Source organism: Carcharodon carcharias, chromosome 8 (genome assembly GCF_017639515.1).
Source record: "Carcharodon carcharias isolate sCarCar2 chromosome 8, sCarCar2.pri, whole genome shotgun sequence".
In the NCBI taxonomy this organism is placed as follows: Eukaryota; Metazoa; Chordata; class Chondrichthyes; order Lamniformes; family Lamnidae; genus Carcharodon; species Carcharodon carcharias.
In genome coordinates, this window is record NC_054474.1 from 163,900,649 (window position 1) to 163,922,950 (window position 22,302).

A 22,302-nucleotide genomic window follows, 5' to 3' on the forward strand; every position below is an offset into this window, starting at 1 on the left:
TCAGCATATCCTTCTATTCCTTTTACCTTCTTATATTTATCCAGCTTCCTCTTAAATGCATCTATGCTATTCGCATCGACCAATCCTTGTGGTAGCAAACTCCACATTCAAACCACACTCTGGGTTAAATAAGTTTCTCTTTAATTCCTTATTGGATTTACCAGTGTCTATCTCATATTCATGCCCTCTTGTTATGGATTCCACCCTCCCTGTCAAATGCCCTCATCATTTTAAAGACTTGATCATGATCTCCATGACACTTGTGTGTTCGAACTCGACTGAAATGGCAATGTATCCCAGTATGCTTTGTTTCTTATTGATTTGCATTGGTAATGGGAGGTAGTTCAAACCTGCGTGGCCTGGCTGTCTATAGAATGTACCACTGAATAATCATCCCATCCATTTGAATGTCAGCTTAACTGGGTGAGTTGAATTTCTATCCAACAACTTGCATAATGCTGAAAACAAAGAAAAAGAGGATGAATATGTCAGTGCCATATTGAGGATAAAATTCTTATTTGAACAAGCACAGCTGCCCTGCCCATACGAAGTCACCCTGTCCACAGTAAAAATGGTCATCTTACCCACAGTAAGAACGGACGCCCTGCCCGCGGTAAGAATGGTTGTCCTTTCCACAGTAAACATGGCCACCATGCTCACAGCAAGAATGGGCACCCTGCCCACAGTAAGAATGGTTGTCCTGCCCACAGTAAACCTGACAATGACAGAGCAAAATCAGGTGGATATTTTAACAAGTTACTTTTATTCAGCTTACCTTTATTGTACACAATTAATAAGTTCTTGTGTTCAAGTTTTTTTCCCTCCCTGCATTTACAAGGCTGACAGACTGCTTTTTAGTTATCCTAACTGGATCCAGATTTTGAATCCTGTGTCCCTGTAAGTGCTGTTTCTAAAATCTGTCCATTTCAACAGGTGCCCTGTACCCTTCCTCACTGTCAGGAAGTTGAAGGTTCAAGCTGGTAGACCTCACTGCATTATCTATGCTGATACCTCATTGTGGTTCTGAAGATCTGGGCATTGTTGAGATGCTGTATTTCAGGTGAAACCTTAAACCGAGGATTCGTTCACCTGTTCACATAGACATAATTGATCTCAGAACATCATTTGAAGGAGAGCAGAGAGATCTCTGTGTATCTTGGCCAAGCTTAATGAAACAACAAGATCTCTAATGAATTAACTCATTTGGAATCAGGCAGCACAGAAGGAGGCCATTCAGACCACCATGTTTGTATTGGCTCTTTGAAAGGGTTCCAGTTAGTCCCATTCCCCTGCTCTTTCTTTATAGTCCTGCAAATGTTTCCTTTTTAAGTATATATGACCACTTCCCTTTTGGAAGTTCCCATGAATCTGCTTCCACCACCCTTTCAGGCCGTGCATTCTAGATCACAACAACTCGCTGTGTTAAAAAAAAAATGAGAGTCCTCGTCTTCCTTCTGGATATCTTTTGTCAGTTATCTTAAAGCTGTGTCCTCTGGTTACCCATCGGTAGAAACAGTGGACAGGATTTTCAGCTGCGGGCACGTGCCCGATACGCACGAGCGTGAAATAGCACACGATGACGTTGGGCGAGCATCCTGATGTCATCGCGCATTCACGCGACCTTTGCATTTTTTGCGAAACCTCATTCACAGGTGGGATGAGGTTTCGAACAGTGACTGAAAAAAAATAAAAGTTTTCAAAACTCATATCTCACATGTCCCTGTTCATGTGACAGAGTTACATGTGAGGACATGTTTTCCTTACTTTTAAAACCTTTATTTCTCATGTTAAAAATCTTCCGCTTCCTGAGGCCGCTCTGTGCCTTCAGGGAGCTTTCACTGAGTGCACCCCTGCACATGCGCACACTTCAGCGCGTGCACTCCTCCCTTCCCCAGCCAGGCAGCGCTGAGGCTATCAGTATGTGTTTCACGCTGGCTGACTGTTAATTGGCCAGCCAGCATGAAATCATGGTTGGGGCTCAGTCGTGGGTGGAGGACCATTGTGCGGCCCACCCGCCATGTCCACCCGACGAGAGGACAATCCTCCCCAGTTTCTCCTCTTTCTTATTAATGTTTGAGGCATGTTCTCTGGACTGTTTGTCTGCATCACAATGATTCCTTTATACTACTTCCATGGGTGAAGTAATGTGGGATATTTTGGCAGTTCGAGAATGCACCCGCCTACATAATAGAGCAATTTCTTTTTAAGTACATTGACAATTCACGTTGTTGGCTAACAGTTTTACTGGCAAATTACTTTGTGAATATAGAGACATTTCTTTTTCATGAAAAAACTGTACGAGGCTAGTTTGAGAATAAATATTTTTCATTCACTGCTGCTTGCCACTAGAGTTTCTTTTCCCTTATGCTGCAACCCTATGACAATTGTTTCAGTTTGTCTTCCCTGAGGACAACATATACACTACATGTGTGGCACCTTGAGCTTAAGTTGGCTTCTCACAATGGTATAGCACGATTTGTAGTCTGCTGGGGACATATGTGTTAATGTGTTACATGCTAACAACTCAGCCACCTAGTCTTTCAATGAAAGATAAGATTAGTCATAAAATCGCAATGAAATTGGGTTTCCCGGAGTTACAGGTGCTGATATTATTGTGAATTGATGGTTGTCCTGAGCTCAGTGATAGGAATGTCCACCCTGTTCACCATCTGTTAAAAAACAAGGAAGAAATGAACACTCAACTCCTCGATGTGAAGTAGCTTAATTTGAATCGTCTGCTAATTTGAATTGAAATGATGCAACCCAAAAGTCACTTCCTGTGCTGCTGTTAGTTCCCATTGTTTAATTTAAATTACTGTCTAATTAATTATTTTAAGCAAAGGGTGACTGAATTAACAGGAGCCAAGTGTGTTGTTTTTCAGATGTAAGAGATACACTATTTATGAAAATTCTAGGCCATTGTTTTACAAGTTTGAGAGAGACGTTTGGCATATCTTGAATTATCTTCACATTGCTCTTTCCAAAGTTAGTTTAGGGGGCTGGGTGGGTGGGTGGGTGGGTTGTGTGGGGTGGGGGGGGGGGTGGTGGTAGTGACAATGCTTGGGGGAAGTCAATGCTGTCATTTCTAGGAGGCGTACTGGCTGAGGTACACTCATAACATTTTGGCTTGTTTTACATGCTGTGCACCCAACTGCTGTCTTAGTGGTGTGTGTGCAGGTAAACTCATGCTCAGTAGTATGATCCTGATGTGAGTGCTGAAATTACAGCTGACTAATGCACAAGGATCCCTATCTTGATCCCTATCCAACATAAAGTGATGCTCCCTGACCTTACCCCTAACCAATATGATGATCCATGTCCTGATCCCTACAATACGTTGTGACACTCCCTGACCTTATCCCTATCCAATACAACCTGACGCTCCCTGTCCTGATCCCTATCCAACAACATGACATTATTAATGCTAAATAGGTTAACAGGAAAAAACACAGGAGCCCATAGGCCTTTTGTGATATTTGTGTTTAAGAAATTAATATGCTTATATGACATTCCTCTGCTGCTGTGGTAGAGCTGTTAAAATAAGCAGTTTGATTTCTTTATTACAGCATTACAGATTGAATGGGCGTTAAGTATTTGTATACTAATTTGAAATAGTAATGTGTGAGTGAGGTTGGGCACTGTTTAATGATGTACACGTACTCTTGAGTGGATCCTTTTATTTGTCTTTTTTGTGATTCTATTAATTTTGAGTTCAAGCTTCTCTCAATCACATCCTCTGTTTTATTGGTGGTATTTTCCTCCAGCTGCAATACAATCCTGAACAGTATCACTGGGTAATCAAGTGATAGAACTTCTTGTTGTGGCTAAGAATGGTTGTCCTCTATCAACAAGCGACATTTATAGTAACTTTCAGACAAGGAGGTTCTTTACAGGAAGAATGTTTCAGAATGCAGGGACACGGTGGCTGAAGGTTTGCCATCAACAAATGGAGTTCAGACAGGGGGGTCATACAGTAGACTGAGGTGGAATGTATATGCAACACACAGGGTTGAAGAAGATTATAATTAACTGGGGCAAGTTTGTAGGTGGAATAAAGAGGTCAGCAAGTGCAGGCTAAAGGGTGTATAGCCACCTCATTAGGTTGAAGGTAGATCGCAGAGTACTGGGTATTTTGCAGGCTGAAGTTGGTGAACTGGCAAGGAGAATATTGGCGGAGTTGAGCCTTGATTTGACAAAGACCTGCGTGAAAGTTTAGGTCGCAGTGCATGGGAGGCAAGAGTGCAGACAGTCAACATTCTGGAGATGGAAGTAAGCAGTGTTGTTGATGGCTGAAGGTGTTGTGTTGAATCTCAGCGCAGGCCACCAGGGTCAATCCAAGCGTGACACAAAATCAGTTTTGTGTGCTGAGCAATTTGCAATGCGAGCAGAACATGCATAGGCTTGTACTGCCAATCTTGAGTTGAAGAAACCCCTGGCAATGATAAATAGTGTGTGGAACTTGAGGAGGAGTAGAAGGAATAAGTTGTTTCAGGAAGAAAACAAAACTGAAGCTAAACTTGCGTTGTCAATTCAAATGCTTGCCAGTTAGCTATTGTAGAATCAGTGGTATACAGGCAGTAAACAGCCTGTGTAATTTTTATCTGCCCCCTGATCAAGACCATTCCCACCCCCATTCCTTAAGTCAGAAAAAATCAACAGCTTGATTTTAATTAGAAAAACATTCTGAGCCTAATCCTCTGTATGTGTGTGTGGAAAAGACTTCAGAAACAACATCAGGTCCTCTTCCCACAGCTCTTATTCAAATAGAGCACTGGGAGCTGCTGATAAGGGACTTGTGTGAAACTCATTTCTATTGGATTTTTACAAACACCATGGCTGCTGAGCGACACTCATAAGTGTTCAAAACAAAAACAGAATTACCTGGAAAAACTCAGCAGGTCTGGCAGCATCGGCGGAGAAGAAAAGAGTTGACGTTTCGAGTCCTCATGACCCTTCGACAGAACTAAGGTCATGAGGACTCGAAACGTCAACTCTTTTCTTCTCCGCCGATGCTGCCAGACCTGCTGAGTTTTTCCAGGTAATTCTGTTTTTGTTTTGGATTTCCAGCATCCGCAGTTTTTTTGTTTTTATCTCATAAGTGTTCTGTTGTTGCTGGGGCCATGGGAGAGTGACCCCGCACATTGGTGTCCCACCAGTAGAGTAGTTCTCCATCTCAGTGTCACCCAATCTTAGAGGTACAGAAGTCTCAAGGGGGTCCTGTTGAGGGGGGTGGCGGTAAATGTTTAAATGACCAACCCACTGCGTCAGCAAGTTTTGAGCTGTGCAAGTGCCATTGTGGAGAGGTGGAACATGCTATTAACATATTTAAATCAGGCTCCTACAGTGCAATCAGGAGTCTGTTTTAAATTTAACAACTATTGGATGGGTTTTGTAAAGTTCCAAATGGATCTAGAGGCACCGGAGACAGTGCAAAGAAGATTTAAAAGTTAGTTTATAACCTTTCAGTTCTGTTACCAACCAGGAAGGCCTGGCTCTTTTCTCTAGAAAACTGGCAGGTTGAGGGGTGATATAATAAGTCTTTAAATTGGGAAGGTGATCGGTCAACTGCATGTGGAAGAGATGTTTCCACTTGTGGAAGTGTCCAAAGCTAAGAGCCATATGTTTAAGATTGTCACAAATAAACCCAACAAAGAGTTCAAGAGAAACTTACTTACCCAAGAATGGTTAGAACGTGGGAGTCACAGAAGCAAAGGGTAGTTGTGGCGACTAACAAAGACACATTTCAGGGGAAGCTAGGTAAGTAGATGAGGGAGAACAGAATAAAAGAATATGTTGATAGGGTTAGGTGAAATACAGTGGGAGGAGGCTTGAGTGAAGCATAAACACTACCATGGATCTGATTCTGTGTTGTGAATTCTATGCAAAGTCACTGAAATTTGAAAAGATTTGAAATGTTGTACTTCTAGGGCAGGATTTTGCCCTTGGTGGGGGTGGTCCGGCAGTTGACTGCCACCTGCGATTGGCTCCGCACCGCGATTTCACACAGGCGAGCAAATTAAGGCCCGCCCTGCATGGATCGCGAGCAGCAACGCTGAGCGCTGCCTGTGCGGGGTGGGGGAGAGGAGGGAGAGCCGGGCCTAGCGCGCAGCTCGCGCATGCGCACGAAAGAGCGTTTCAATCTCCCTGAGGCACGGAGCTGCCCCAGGGGGATTGAAGCGCTTTTTAAAAAAAATTAACAGAGACAGTAAAAATTTAATAAAACATGTCCCCTCATGTGATTCTGTCACATGAGATGGGGCATGTTTTTAATTCCAAAAATAAAGTTTTCATTTAATGTTTATTTGCTTTAGGAAACCTCATCCCGCTCGTGGATGAGGTTTCCTAAAAGATGTAAAGGCCGCTTGGCCATTTCGCCTGCCCCGCCAACCGTAAGGTTAGATAGGCAGTGTAGATTTGAATTTAATTAGCTTGTTAATGGCCTTGATGGGCCTTTTCATTATCGGTGGGCACACAGCCACTCCGGCTCATACCCGCCAAACGAAATATCGTGCGAGTGCACGATGACATCGGGATTCACGCGTGACGTCATCAAGCATCATTTTACGCTTGGGCGTGTTGGGCGCGTGCCCACGCGCCGAGCATAATATTCTGCCCCTGGTGTATATCGTTTTTACAGAAATTACGGATTGTTCCTACAAAATGAATTATCCAGCCAAAGAACAAAGTCTAAGTCCGCTAAAAGTGTTTAAATCTGATTATCTTCATACATTAGCTGCATGATATAGAAAGTAAGAGTTTGTAGTGCAGTATATGAGTAATTGAGACGTGGCATGTGGTAAGTGTAGCAAGCTTGGGTGGAGCAGGTGACTTTCGACCTATGATTCCTTAATGTTCTGCACTGCTCGGGCTTCCCCTGTGTCATGCCTAAGTTTGTTTCACATGTTCTTTCTGTCTGCAAAGAACAGGGCCCTGTGTATTAATATATGTAACTTACAGTACACACAAATGCACCACATCGCGAGCCCAACACACATTGCGCCTGTTTCAGCTTCACAAAATAAGTCATAGCCATTTGCTGATTCATTCCTCAGGGCAATGCCTTTACCAATCAGAGTCAAGCAGCCTGGTTTAAATTTCAAACAATGCTCGGCAGTTAACTGATGTCTTGATGAGTGCAAGATGAAAAGCTTTGACAAAAAAATGTATTTTTTCAACAATTCTACTATTGTCATGTAATGTGACTACCAGGATGGTAGAAGACAAACTAGATGCACCTTGGTCTTTGTTCATCAAGAAAACGCTAAGCTCCTAGTACGTTAGAAGAGATCATTCATCAAAGAATCTGAGACTGGATCGGTTCTGTAATACAGAAACTTCCCAACCAGGACGCTCGTTATAACTAGAGTGCAGTTTAGATGGATGTTTTCATTAAAAATGAACAGCAGTGTAGAGCATTTATGTCAGCAATTAACATGGTTCACTTTTTCCTTGCGCTGCTATCCAAAGCATTCTGTGGAAGGATGTAATTAGTGTCTGTTACCACACTCAAGTGGAGCATGAGCAAAGTGTTATTGGGTGTTTGGTATAATTCTCAGCAACATCTTTGAAGTTTCAATTGATTTGTAAGTATATTTGATCAAGAGTAGATGGGCCGGGATTTGCTGATAAAGTAAGTGTGTGAATGATGTTCTTAATGTGAAATTTGTGGCAAGGAAGAGATGTGGTGTGAGTTGTAAATCACCAGAAGATGCCTGATGATTTGCGCTCCTCCACTGCTTTGTGAAAATAACATGTCACTTTTAACCTCCCCTTGAGTTTCTTGAAGTTGCTGTATTTGCACATCAATTACCCATTAAACTCACCAAGTAAAGATATGTTTGGTAATTAATAGCATAAATAGCCATGTAACAACACAATAATTGCTGGTGACTGCCAATGAACCTCTCTAGCCCAGAAAATGAACAGATAAGTATGGAGTTCCAATCCTTCAGGCTGTGAATTCTTTTCAGAGATACTAAGTTCTTAATCTAATCTTTATTTTGCTCTCCTTTTTCTTCCTTCTATACTAATCTGACTCTGGCAAACTTTCTTGATCTAATCTTTCTTTTCCTATCTTTATTTCTCTTTCTATACTGATTTGACTCTAATTTCCCTCCTCCTCAGTCATCCCTCTGCTTATTTTTAAACCGTTAACTCTCATTGCTTAAGGAGATACACTGTTGATTCCATCGCTCACCGAGATTCTCATTGCGTTGTTATCAACTTGCACTTCCAGCAACTTTTAAAACATTCTTTCGCGGGATGTGGTGTCGCTGGCTACACCATCCCTATTTGTTTCCCATTCCTAGTTGCCCTTGAGAAGCTGGTGGTGAGCCCCTTCTTGAAATCTATGTGCTTTAGGAACACCCACAGTGTTGTTAGAAAGGGAGTTCCAGGATTTTGACCCAGTGACAGCGAAGGAATGGCAATATAGTTCCAAGTCAGGATGGTATGTGGCTTGGAGGGGAGCTTGCAGGTGGTGGTGTTCCCTGCATCCGCTGCCCTTGTTCTTCTAACTGGTCACGGGTTTGGAAGGTGCTATTGAAGGAGCCTTAGTGAATTGCTGCAATGTATCTTGTAGATGGTACACACTGCTGCCACTGTGTGTTGGTGGTGGAGGGAGTGAATGTTGAAGGTGGCGGATGCGGTGCTAATCAAGTGGGCTACTTTGTCCTGGATGGTGTCGAGTTTCTTGAGTGTTGTTGGAGCTGCACTCATCCAGGCAAGTGGAGAGTATTCCACCGCACTCCTGATTTGTTCCTTGTAGATGGTGGACAGGCTTTGGGGAGTCAGGAAGTGAGTTACTCTCCAAAGAATTCCCAGCCTCTGACTTGCTCTTGTAGCCACAATATTTATATGGCTGGTTCCAGTTCAGTTTCTGGTCAATGGTAACACAAGGATATTGATAGTGGGGGATTCAGTGATGGAAATGCCACTGAGTGTCAAAGGATGATGGTTAGATTCTCTCTTGCTGTAGATAGTCATTGCGTGGCACTTTTGAGGTGCAAATGTAACTTGCCACTTATCAGCCCAAGCCTGGATGTTGTCTTGGTCTTGTTGCATATGGACATGGACTGCTTCAGTGTCTGAGGAGCCGCGAAGTGTGCTGAACAACTCTGAAGCAACTGTGTGGGAAGAAACGTGTTGAGCTGAAGGATAAAGGAAAAAGTCTATGGTCTGAGTATTGTGCTCATTGGGCGGGTGTGCACCTGACGGCAATTAACAGGCCTATTAAGGCCATTAGAGATCTAATTAAATTAAATTTTTCACTGCCCATCCAACCTTATGGTTGGTGGGCAGGTGAAAAGGCCAAGTGGCTTTTGGATTTTTTACGAAACCTCATCCACAGGCAGGATGAGGTTTTGATTACTAATTTGTAACACGTTCCTGCTCATGTGACAAGAGTCATCTGGTAGATTACTCCTCCATGTTGAACACCACTTGGAGGAAGCATTGAGGGTGGCAAGGGCACAGAATGTACTCTGGGTGGGGGACATCAATGTCCATCACCAAGAGTGGCTTGGTAGCACCACCACAGACTGAGCTGGCCGAGTCCTAAGGGACATAACTTCTATGTTGTGGCTGCGGCATGTGGGTGAGGGAACCAACAAGAGGGAAAAACATACTTGACCTCATACTCACCAACCTGCCTGCCGCAGATGTATCAGTCCATGGCAGTATCGGTAGGAGTGACCACCGCATAGTCCTTGTGGAGAAGTCCTGTCCTCACATTTTGGATACCTTCCATCGTGTTGTGTGGCACTACCACCGTGCTAAATGGGATAGATTTCAAACAGATCTAGCAATTTAAGACTGGGCATCATGATGTGCTAAACAAAAACAGAATTACCTGGAAAAACTCAGCAGGTCTGGCAGCATCAGCGGAGAAGAAAAGAGTTGACGTTTCGAGTCCTCATGACCCGGTCTGTTCTGTTGAAGGGTCATGAGGACTCGAAACGTCAACTGTTTTCTTCTCCGCCGATGCTGCCAGACCTACTGAGTTTTTCCAGGTAATTCTGTTTTTGTTTTGGATTTCTAGCATCTGCAGTTTTTTGTTTTTATCATGATGTGCTGTTGGCCATGAGCAGCAGAATTGTACTCAGCCACAATCTGTAACCTCCTGGCCGGCATATCCCCCACTCTACCATTACCACCAAGCCAGGGGATCAACCTTGGTTCAAGGAAGAGTTCACAGGAGGGCATGCCACAGCACCAGGCATAATTAAAAATGAGGTGTCAACCTGGTGAAGCTACATCACAGGACTACTTGCATGTCAAACAGCATAATCAGCAATTGATAGACAGAGCTAAGCAATTCCAAAACCAATGAATCTGATCTAAACTCTGTAGTCCTGCCACATCCAGTCATGAATGGTGGTGGACAATTAAACAACTCACTAGAGGAGGAGGCTCCACAAATATCCTCATCTTCAATGATGGAGGAGCCCAGCATATCAGTGCAAAAGATAAGGCTGAAGCATTCACCACAATCTTCAGGCAGAAGTGCCAAGTGGATGATCCATCTTGGCTTCCTTCAGAGTCCCCAGCATCACAGATGCCAGTCTTCGGCCAATTCAATTCACTCCACGTGACATCAAGAAATGGTTGAAGGCACTGGGTATCGCAAAGGCTATGCAACCTGACAATATGCTGGCAACAGTACTGAAGACTTGTGCTCCAGAACTTGCCGTGCCCCTTGCCAAGCCGTTCCAGTACAGCAACCCTGCAATATGGAAAGTTATCCAGGTATGTCCTGTACATAAAAAGCAGGGCAAATCCAACCTGGCTAATTACCTCCCCATCAGTCTAATCTTGATCATCAGTAAAAAGATGGAAGGGATTATCAACAGTGCTATCAAGCAGCACTTGCTTAGCAATTACCTGCTCACTGATGCTCAGTTTGGGTTCCTCCAGGGTCACTCAGCTCCTGACCTCATTACAGCCTTGGTTCAAACATGGACAAAAGAACTGAACACCAGAGGTGAGGTGACAGTGACAGCCCTTGACATCAAGGCAACATTTGACCGAGTGTGGCATCAAGGAGCCCTAGCAAAACTGGAGTTAATGAGAATCAAGGGAAAACTCTCTGCTGGTTGGAGTCATACCTAGCACAAAGGATGATGGTTGTGGTTATTCAAGGTCAATCATCTCACTTCTAGGACATCAGTGCAAGAGTTCCTAAAGGTAATGCCCTAGGCCCAACCATCTTCAACTGCTTCATCAATGACCTTCTTTCCATAATAAGGTCAGCAGTGGGGATGTTCGCTGATGATTGCACAAAGTTCAGCACCATTCATGACTCTGCAGACACTGAAGCAGTCCATGTCCATATGCAACAGGACCTGGACAATATCCAGGCTTGGGCTGACAAGTTCCTTCACTGTCACTGCGTTAAAATCTTGCAACTCCCTCCCTAACAGCACTGTGGGAAAACCCACACCACAGGGACTGCAGCGGTTCAAGAAGGCAACTCACCACTGCCTTCTCAAGGGCAATTAGGCATGGGCAATAATTGCTGGCCTAGCCAGTGACGCCCACATCTTGTAAATGAGTAAAAAAAAATGCAAGTGACATAATCTATATTTGCTGGGCAAAACGCTGTGATCAATTTTTCAGTGGAAAGGAGACATTGGGTAAAATTTTTAGCTTGGTGTGTGGGCGCGTGCCCGACCTGCTCGAGGATAAAATGGCGCGCATTGACGTCGGGCGAGCATCCTGATGTCAACACAGTCACGTGATATTTCATTCAGCGGGCACGTGCCAGAGTTGGCAGTGTGCCAACCGACAATTGAAAGGCCTGTCAAGGCCATTAAATTTCAATTAAACTGAATTTTTCACTTCCAGCCTTGATCGCAGCTTCCCAACTGCCCCGCCGAGCACATCCGACATGGGTGAAATTCTGCCCATTATCTGGAGAGGGTACAGACTTTTTACAACTCTGCAGTCTAATCAAGAGTCTAGTGAGTCTTCGTGCAACTGACGTGATCATTGTTATTGGCCAGTCCCAAGCTGTGATACGGCACCTCTTGGATGTGCTAAAGCAGTGATTCCTTGGGAATTGCCAGGGAAGTTTGAACTTCCATTGGGCAATTCACCTACTCCCAGGGACACTCTGAAAAAGTCTCCAATTCTGAGTTAGAGTCGGAGACTTCAGACAGTTCTGACTTACTTAGTTGAATAGTTACCCAGGAAATGTTAAACAGAAAAGTCCTAATCTAGCTCCTGGGTAACAATACAATTGACCACCTGTCCCCAAACCCCTGACCACACACTCCCTAATTCTAATTAAGTCTAATTCTGGCCATTACACTTTAAAAGGATGTCATGCTTGGCCTAAATAGCCAAGTGGTTATGGTACTGGGCTTGCAACCCCAAGATCAAGAGTTCAAATCTCACAATGGCAAACTATGAAACAATGTAACTTCATCTGAAACAGATGGAAACAGGTTTACTCAAAAAAAGAGTATCAAGAGTTCAAATCTCACAATGGCAAGCTATGAAACAATGTAACTTCATCTGAAACAGATGGAAACAGGTTTACTCAAAAAAAGAGTATCAAGAGTTTAAATCTCACAATAGTAAACTATGAAACAATGTAACTTCATCTGAAACAGATGGAAACGTGTTTGTACTCGAAAGAGTTAAAAGGATGTCAGGGCCTTGGAGAGGACATATTGGAGATTTTCTAGAATGGTACCAAAGATGAGGGTCTGCAGTTATGTGGAGAAACTGGGATTGCCCTCCTTAGAGCAGAGAAAGTGAAGGGGGAGATTTAATAGAGGCATTCAAATTATGAAAGGATTTTTAAAAATATTAATTCACAGGATGTAGGCGTTGTTGGCTGGGCCAGCATTTATTTCCCATTCCTAATAGCCCATGAGAAGGTGATGGTGAGCTGCCTTCTTGAACCGCTGCAGTCCATGTAGACTTTTTTTTAGTGATTTGATACAACTGAGTGGCTTGCTAAGCCATTTCAGAGGGCATTTAAAAGTCAACCATATTGCTGTGGATCTGGAGTCAGGCCAAACCAGGTGAGGACAGCAGATTTCCTTCTCTGAAGATGGGTTTTTACAATAATCAACAATAGTTTTGTAGCCATCATTAGACTTTTAATTCCAGATTTTTATTGAATTCAAATTTCACCATCTGCCATGGTGGGATTCGAACCTGGGTTCCCAGAGCATTACCCTGGGTCTCTGGGTTATTAGTCTAGTGATGGAGTAGAGAGGGAGAAACTGGCAAGAAGGTTGGTAACCAAAAGACACAGATTTAAGTTAATGCATAAGAAATAAGCGGAGGGAAGATGAGAATATATTTAATGCCGCAAGTTGTTATGATCTGGAATACGCTACCTGAAAGGGTGGTGGAATTACATTTTAACAGATTGGATGGCTCTTTGAAACACTTGGCATAGACAAGGTGGGACGAATTGTTTCCTGTGCTGTAACATTCAATTAGGGTTCCACGTGTCCATGCCAGTACATTAATGAACAGGGAAGGGTATCCATCCAGTCCACAAATGAACAGGTGGTTTTAGACTGTGGAAATTGGACTCTGCACTTTAATGCCCCGTATGGTCCATTGTGATGCTTTTGTTCTGCAGCAGTCTGCATCAGTGTTGTTTGATGGAACCAAGAGAAAGAATGGGTGGACCAAGTCCTTGTGTTGGTTCACAATTGGCTGGTCCCTCATCTGTCTTGTTCTAGCCAGGAAGTATTGACCTGGAGCTGTCATGGGAACAATATCACCACAGGAGCTGCAGAGGTTCAAGAAAGTCAACGCTACCATCTTCTCAGGCAACCAGGGATAAGCAATTGATGCAACCTTGCCATCGGCATTCATCTCCTGAGAATATATAAAAAACCTCACAAGTAATAAAGGTAGGAGCAAAAACATGGTTTGCTCCATTAATGCAGTTATTAGGGAATTTGAAAGGAGCTTCACACTCTGGTGTTAGTCCAGTGGGAGCTCGACTGAAAATACCAAAGCTAATTTTGTCAGGGGCTTTGAGAAGTGACTCATTTCCATCTGTCCGGTTGGGATGCAAAACCAAAGGTGAATGGGCAGTGTTCTATTTTACTTATAAAAGAAACTGTCACTCAGTAGCAATCAGTAGAAAAACACTTAGCATCTCAACTGATTCCTTTGTGAACAACTGTGCAGGTCCCCATAAAGAGTCACCTTTATTATCAGGACAAAGTATTGCTATTCCAAAGCAGTACCTAACATGTCAAGGGATATACAGGATTGGATAAAGAGAAAAAGGGAGGCTTACGGCAGATACTGAGGGCTCAAAACAGTAGAAGCCCTAGAGGAGCATAGAATGTGTAGGGAGGAACTTAGAAAGGAAATTAGGAGAGCAAAAAGGGGGCATGAAAAAACATTGGCAGGTAAAATAAAGGAAAATCCAAAGTTATTTTACATGTACATTAAGAGTAAGAGGATAGATGGGGAAAGAGTAGAGCCCATTAAGGACCATAGTGGTAAATTTGTGTGTAGAGCCGGAAGACGTAGGTAAGGTTCTAAATGAATACTTTGTGTTGGTGTTCACAAGTGAGAGGGATGACGTGGGTATGGAAATCAGGCAGAAGGACTGTGATATAATTAAAGAAATTAGCATAGAAAGGGAGGAAGTTCTAAGTGGTCTGGCAGGCTTAAAAGTGGATGAATCTCCAGACCTGGATGAAATGTATCCCAGGCTGTTAAGTGACGCAAGGGAGGAGATAGCAGGGGTGCTGGCAATAATTTTTAATATCTCTCTGGCCACAGGAGAGGTGCCAGAGGGCTGGAGGACAACCAATGTGGTACCCTTATTCAAGAAGGGAGGAAGGGATAAACCAGGGAACTACAGGCCAGTCAGTCTAACCTCAGTGGTGGGGAAACTATTGGAAGCAATTGTGAGGGACAAAGTTCATTTACACTTGGACAGGCAGGGATTAGTTAAGGATAGTCATCATGCTTTTGTTAAAGGGAGGTCATGTCTGACCAATTTGATTGAATTTTTCGAAGAGATGACCAGGTGTGTAGATGAGGGCAATGCATTTGATGTAGTCTACTTGGACTTCAGCAAGCCTTTTCTAAGGTCCTGCATGGGAGGCTGATAACGAAGGTAAGAACCCATGGGATTCAAGGCAATTTGGAAAATTGGATCCAGAATTGGCAGAATGGCAGGAAGGAGGAAGATGGTCGAGGTGTGTTTTTGTGACTGGATGCCTGTGTCCAGTGGGGTTCCACAGGGATCGGTGTTGGGTCCCTTGCTGTTTGTGGTATATCTAAACGATTTAGACTTGAATGTAGGAGGGTAGATCAGTAAGTTTGCAGATGACATGAAAATTGGTGGGGTGGTAAATAGTGAGGAGGATAGCCTTAGATTACAGGAGGATATAGACGGGCTGGTCAGATGGGCTGATCAGTGGTAAATGGAATTTAATCCGGATAAGTGTAAGGTGATGCATTGGGGCAGGACAAACAAGGCATGGGAATACATGATGAACGGTAGGACCCTGGGAAGTACCAAGGATCAGAGGGACCATGGTGTGCATGTCCACCGGTCTCTTAAGGTAGCAGGACAGGAATTAAGGTGATTAAGAAGGCATATGGGATACTTGCCTTTATTAGCCGAGGCATAGAATATAAAAGCAGGGAGGTTATGCTGGAACTGAAAAAACACTGGTTAGGCCACAGCTAGAGTATTGCATGCAGTTCTGGAATCTGCATTATAGGAAGGATGTGATTGCACTAGAGATAGTGCAGCGGAGATTTACCAGGATGTTGCCTGGGCTGGAAAGTTTTAGTTATGAGGAGAGATTGGATAGACTGGGGTTATTTTCCCTGGAGCAGAGGAGGGAGGATATGACTGAGGTGTATAAAATCATGAGGGGCATAGATAGGGTAGATAGAAAGGAACTTTTCCCCTTGATGGAGGGATAAATAACCAGGGGGCATAGATTTAAGGTAAGGGGCAGGAGGTTTAGAGGGGATGTGAAGAAGAATTTTTTCACCCAGAGAGTGGTGGGAATCTGGAACTCACTGCCTGAAAAGGTGGTAGAGGCAGAAACCCTCAAAACATTTAAGAAGTATTTGGATGTGCACTTGCAATGCCATGGCATACAAGGCTTTGGGCCTAGTGGTGGAAAATAGGATTAGAATAGTTAGGTACTTGTTTGACCGGCACAGACCCGATGGGCTGAAGGGCCTTTTTCTGTGCTGTAAACCTCTATGATTCTATGTTGTATCGTTATTATCTTTAAGATTTCTTAATATAATGATATTTTGGATGCTTTAAACATTTGGCAATCTTGTAGTGGTAACTGGGCTAGATGACAGTGTAGTGGTAACTGGGCTAGTAATCTAGAGACATAGGCTAATGCTCTGAATGCAAGGGTTCCAAACACGCCATGGCAGCTGGTGGAATTTGAATTTAATGAATATGATCTGCAATTGAAAGCTAGTCTCAGTAACGGTGACCACGAAACTATCATTGATTGTTGTAAAAACCCATCTCGTTCACTAATATCCTTTTAGGGACATCCTTACTTGGTCTGGCCTACATGTGACTCCAGATCCGGAGTAATGTGATTGACTCTTAACATCCCAAGGCCTAGCAAGCCACTCGATTCAAAAATAATTAGGAATGGGCAACAAATGCAGGCTTTACTGTGATGCCCACATGATCTATGAAAGAATAAAAAAAATCTCCATTGGAATGACTTCTGAGTGTTGTACAGTCCAATGGACTGAAATGCATACGGTCAGAGCATATTATACTTAAATATCTGAACAGAAAATAAACCAGTACAGCATTTTCATTCTTACACTTTCTCAACTGTGATACTTCCACTCTAGTAACACTTTCAGTGTGTAATGAAGCAAGGTTTTTAAGTTTCAAGGCTATATTGCTGCAAGACAATTGCTCTACGTGCTCTTGGGCAGGATTTTTCGCTGAGTGGGTGGGCGCGCGCCCAACCCGCTCAAGCATAAAGTGACGCGCGATGATGTCGGTAGAGTGCCCCGAAGTTATCAGGCACTCGTGTGATATTTCGCTCGGTGGGTGCGCGGGGGAGTTGGAGCCACATCCGCCATTAATTAACAGGCCAGTTAAGGCCCTTGACAACCCAATTGATGGCAATTTAACATTGCCTGTGTGATTTTTCGCACATCGCATGGGCAAAATAGGCAGGCGGACAGGCCACAATCTGCAAAATCTCATCCATGGGCGGGATAAGAAGGGTCAGCAGCATTGTCAATGTGAGTAGTGAGGAGTTTTGGAGATAACATGTTGCTGGTGGCTTATTGGGACCAGCCAGCTTATTCTCTGATCAGGGCTTCATTCTTAGCTTTTCCAGGCTTCATTTCTGAACTCATTGGTGTCTTCCAGGCCCCCTGAGGATTCGGACTGTGTGGACCCTTCCAAGTATCAGGCAGCCTTCTCTTACCGTGGTAATGGGATTGTGGTCTCCGCTGGAGGCACTTCCTTTGAGGAGGAAGAGAGGGGCAGAAGAGAGAGGAGGCCAGGTGTCTCAATGCAGCTTCCCAGGGGAGGGACCTGTGGGAGGAGAGGGGCAGGCACAAGGGGCCAGCAGGAAATCCAAGGCAGAAGGGGCCGCCAGTAGAAGACACCAGTATTCTGCTGCCAGGGTTTACAGGCAGCGATGCAACTACCTCAATATGTCTGAGATGCAATGCCAAAGGAGGCTCTGCCTCCATTGCCGAATGATCGGGCCTGAGATCAGTTCCGACTGTGTGGGTGGACACCCCATGCCAGTGACTCTGAAAGTCACAGTGGCCCTCAACTTCTATGCCTTCGGCTCTTTCCAGGGGTCAGTGGGGGATCTGTGCGAAGTCTCCCAATCAGCTGTCCATAGTTGCATCAAGCTGGTGACAGAAGCTCTGTTCAGGCGGGTGTTGACTTTCCTTCATTTCCGTATGGATGAGGCCAGTCAGGCTGAGCGAGTCAGAGGCTTTGCAGCGATTGCTGGGTTTCCTCATGTCCAGGGTGCAAATGACTGCACATATGTGGCCATCCAGGTGCCAGCAGGTCAGCCAGGTGCCTTAGTTAACAGGAAGGGATTCCACTCCATGAACATGCAGATAGTGAGTGACCACAGGATACAGATTCTGCAAGTCTGTGCAAGGTACCCTGGCAGCTCCCATGATGCTTATATCCTCAGACACTCCCAGGTGCCGAGGCTCTTCAGTGCTCCAGCCCGACTGGACGGATGGCTTCTGGGTGACAAGGGCTATCCCTTGAAAAGGTGGCTCATGATGCCTCTCCGCCACCCAAGAACAGAAGCGGAGCAACAGTACAATAGGAGCCATGGCTCCACAAGGGCGGTAGTAGAGAGAACCATAGGTCTTCTCAAGGTGCGATTCTGATGCCGTGACTGTTCAGGGGTCGCACTACAATACCCCCCAGAGTGGGTGTCACTGATAGTGATTGCATGCTGCGCTCTCCACTATCTGGCACTGGCAAAGGGGGACCCACTGGAGGAAGAGGATCTTAACACAGCTGCACAGGTCACAGAGGATGAATCCAGTAGTGAGTCAGAACAGGAGCATGGTGAAGAGAATGCTGAGGGCGTGGAGGCAGACCTCGGTAACCTCCAGGGAGGCAGGGACACCAGGGATGCTTTGATCCAACGCTCCTTCAGCTAGGCTGCCAAATAAGAACTAACAACTCATGCCAGGGCTGCCACCTTCATAGTAGATTGCAGAAATAACCCTTTCCTTGGCCCCCAAAATACACTCAGTTCCTGTGCAATAAAGGTTCGAGCCACCCAGGGTCTACCCTGCACCTACAAAATAAATGAAGCATACTCAGGCCAATAACATAAAAGCAAATTTAATTTTTTTTTGGAACTCACCAGTGTTGGTAGTCACACCATTAAAAAAAGAAAACCAAAATGGAGGAACAAAAGATAACCCGTGACCAGTCCCTCTTGTGCTTAAGGTGCTTTAAACTTAAGTTTATGGGTGCTATGTCTAGGTGCTTCCCCCCTCACTGGCATGGCATTGGAAACAGCCTGCTGACTGTGCTGTCTTGTTGGCCTTGATGAAGTTGACGGTCATCCTCTGGCCAGCGGAGCCTGTTCTGGCCCCGCCTGGGAGGGAGCAGCCAGTGCCATGTTGACATCTCCCCAGTCATCACAGCCTCATCAGATGCCATGGTCACCGGCAGAGGGGCAGAGGAGCTGCTACCGTCATCCAGAGTGCCCTGAGAGGAGCCCACAGAGACGACAAGCAGCCCATGTGTCAACATGAGGCCGCTGTGGACCTCCCTGCTCGCCATTGATATACAGAAACCTAGTTGGGACACTGGGTGCTCCATCCATCTCATACACGGACACTGACCAGTTGAGGTCAGTGCCTATATGAGGGCTTGCAGGAAGCCCTGATTCTTTTCCTAGAGCAGTCTCTCCATGAGAGTCGCCACTCTCTCCATGGAGGAGGCATTGTGCTTGGCTATGAAGGTCAACGTAGTGCTCAGACTCCGCAGGGACTCCTCCACAACGGAGAACATGGCATGCATACCATCTTGGATCTCTGCCAGATCCTTCTGCATCCAGCATCTGCTGCCTAATGGATGACTCCAGAGGCCCATCATCAACCTCGACTGAGCATCATCCTGGTCCCCAGCAGTCCACCGACTGTCAGCGCCCTGGGCACTCTCTGCCTCCGTCTTCAGCTCAAGCGCATATGAAGTGCCCTCACCAATGTGCACCGAGATACTAGATCCCGAAGTAATGCCCACTGAGGTGCTGGTATCTGCGCTGGTGCCTGCTTCAGAGAGTAGGTGTGACGCAGATGCTTGGGGAGCATGGTGGTCCTTCAGTGTCAGGGGTGGCCCTTCAGGATCCGGAGAGCATACGCCTGCTGGCTTGGAGGAGAACTCCCAGGTGGTGGTGTTCCCATGCATCTGCTGCCCTGGGCCGTCGAATCTCTTGTGGCAATTCCGTCACAATGGAGCCGGAAAATCCTGGCTGATGATTGCTGCCTGTGCACCGTTCCTTGAACAGTAGAACTTTTCCGCTAAGCTGTTACTAACAATGCTCACCATCCATTGTCCTTGGATGTGCAAGAGAAGTGTTAGTTGAGATATTGCCTAATTTTCCATCCTTTCCTCAGTAATCGTGGAGAAGGATCCTAATCCCTTCCTAGGCCACCCAGCTCCCTGCTCAGGAAAATGCTTTGCTAACAGGCTGTTGAAAAGGGGAACATTTCAGGACTTTTCAAACTCCACGTTCTTCAAATGTTTAATTGTATTTGGTGGGTGATTAGGGTAATTATAGCATGTGTTAACTGCTGATAACTTAACTCACTTGAAGCTACAATTAACGTAGCTGCAAAAGTAGCTGAATGAAAATAAGCATCTTTGCCTTCGCCTGCACAGTCTGTAGATCAAAATTATGAAACATAAATCTCTTTTACGTGGCTTATTAAAATTCTGCACCTTTCAGAAGATTTCCACATAAGTTTTGTTCAGTTTTAGCTTTAACTTTATAGGTAAGTGGTAGATGCTTCTTGGACTGTTACTAGGAGCAGCTTGATGTTTGTGGTGTTAACACCATTTCAGATGCTGGTATATGGCAGCTGCATCTAACATTCTGTCAGTGAATTGTGTGGGTGAAAGTTGGGATGAATTTTACTGTTTAAGACTAATGATTGATGAGGTGAAGAATAGCCTACAGACTGAGAAGGGTTAATTTAAAAGATACACACACACACACACACACACACACACACACACACACACACACACACATATATATATATATATATATATATATGGACTTGTGAATTAATGGGAACTACTGAAAATTACACAAAACAGTCAGTTGTCCTCCAGTGTGTATCAGAACAAGTAGAAAGTAGAGTGACAGATTACAAATAACAGGCGAGAGAAAGCAGAGATTGGAAGAATCATATCAATTTGCGTGACAAATAAATTGAGAACAAATATGATGAAGAGATAGCATAAGACATCTTTAAAGGAAGTTATATTTATATATATTATATATATGTTTTTTATATATAAATTATATATATTTAAGAGACACTTACTGAAACTATGATGTTATTGAGTTAGGTGTGTGCTTGTAAACTTGTTCACTCTGTAAGCTTTAGACTAAGTAAAGATTGGCTCCAGTACTATCGTTCACAAACAGGCTTTCCAGGATAGAACAGAATGAATGTATATCTATATAACGCCTTTCACAACCTTAGAATGAAGTGCCTTAAAACAATGAAAGGTAGTCAATGTAGCAATGAATGAAAACACAGCAGCCAATTTGCATACAACTAAGCCACACAAAAAGCAGTGAGATAAATGACCAAAGTGTTTTTAGTAGTTCTGTCGAAGGGTCATGAGGACTCGAAACGTCAACTCTTTTCTTCTCCGCCGATGCTGCCAGACCTGCTGAGTTTTTCCAGGTAATTCTGTTTTTGTTTTTAGTGATGTTGGTTTAGGGATAACTGTTGGCTGGGACACCAGGAGAACTTCTGCTCCTCACCGAGTAGTGCCATTTGAAATACATGACTGAAGATTGAACAGATTGCAGCAATGCACAGCCTTTATTGTACATTAAACCTATTTTGTGGTAAAAAATGAAAGCCATTGAGAACTTGGAAGAAATAATATTTTTCCCAACTTTAATTAACACGTACACATCTTTCTGCTTGATCAATATTAAAAGTATCTGTGTGTATGTACAAGCGTGTATGTATGTTTGTGTGTGTGCATGCATGCATGGGTGTGTTCTAGGTTTGGAAAGTGATTTAGGTCTGAAAAGGTAGTTTAATTAATTTTGCAGGTACTGTATATTTCTACACACCAAGGATCACTCGTATGCACAAAATGACCCATTTAGCATTGCACCACCACTACAAATAAGAAACTTGATCCAGATATTTTTTCACTTTTATAATTTGTCCTCAGCCCCAACTGTGTACTTCTGTTTCCCTGAGTTGTCTGAGTGTGTTATCAACCATTCACTTCTTACCCACACATGCTGATATTACCTCAGTCATTCTGATTCATACAACACTTAGATGATTTAGTTGTTTTGATGTTACAGAAATGTATCTGTCGTTAAATTAATCCTATGAAAGAACAATTGAGGCAATGGTTTATTTCAATATGCAGTGGGAACTTGGAGTAGGTGACCTTTCTCTTCATTGTTACATTTGTTTTTTTTAATGCTCTGTTCTATGTACCCACAGGATTCCACAAGGGCTTTGTGGGAGGGCTGCTTCTAAATATTATGATTGCTGTGCCAATGCTTCACTAAGTGTCTTTTTTCTAAA

The 22,302-nt window shown here is 44.1% G+C and overlaps 1 protein-coding gene across 3 annotated transcripts in view; it reads left to right on the forward strand.

Annotated features, from left to right (window-relative positions):
- Nucleotides 1-22,302, forward strand: part of garnl3 (GTPase activating Rap/RanGAP domain like 3) — a 489,806-nt gene that overhangs the window by 178,925 nt on the left and 288,579 nt on the right. The gene's annotated exons all lie outside the window — the stretch shown is intronic.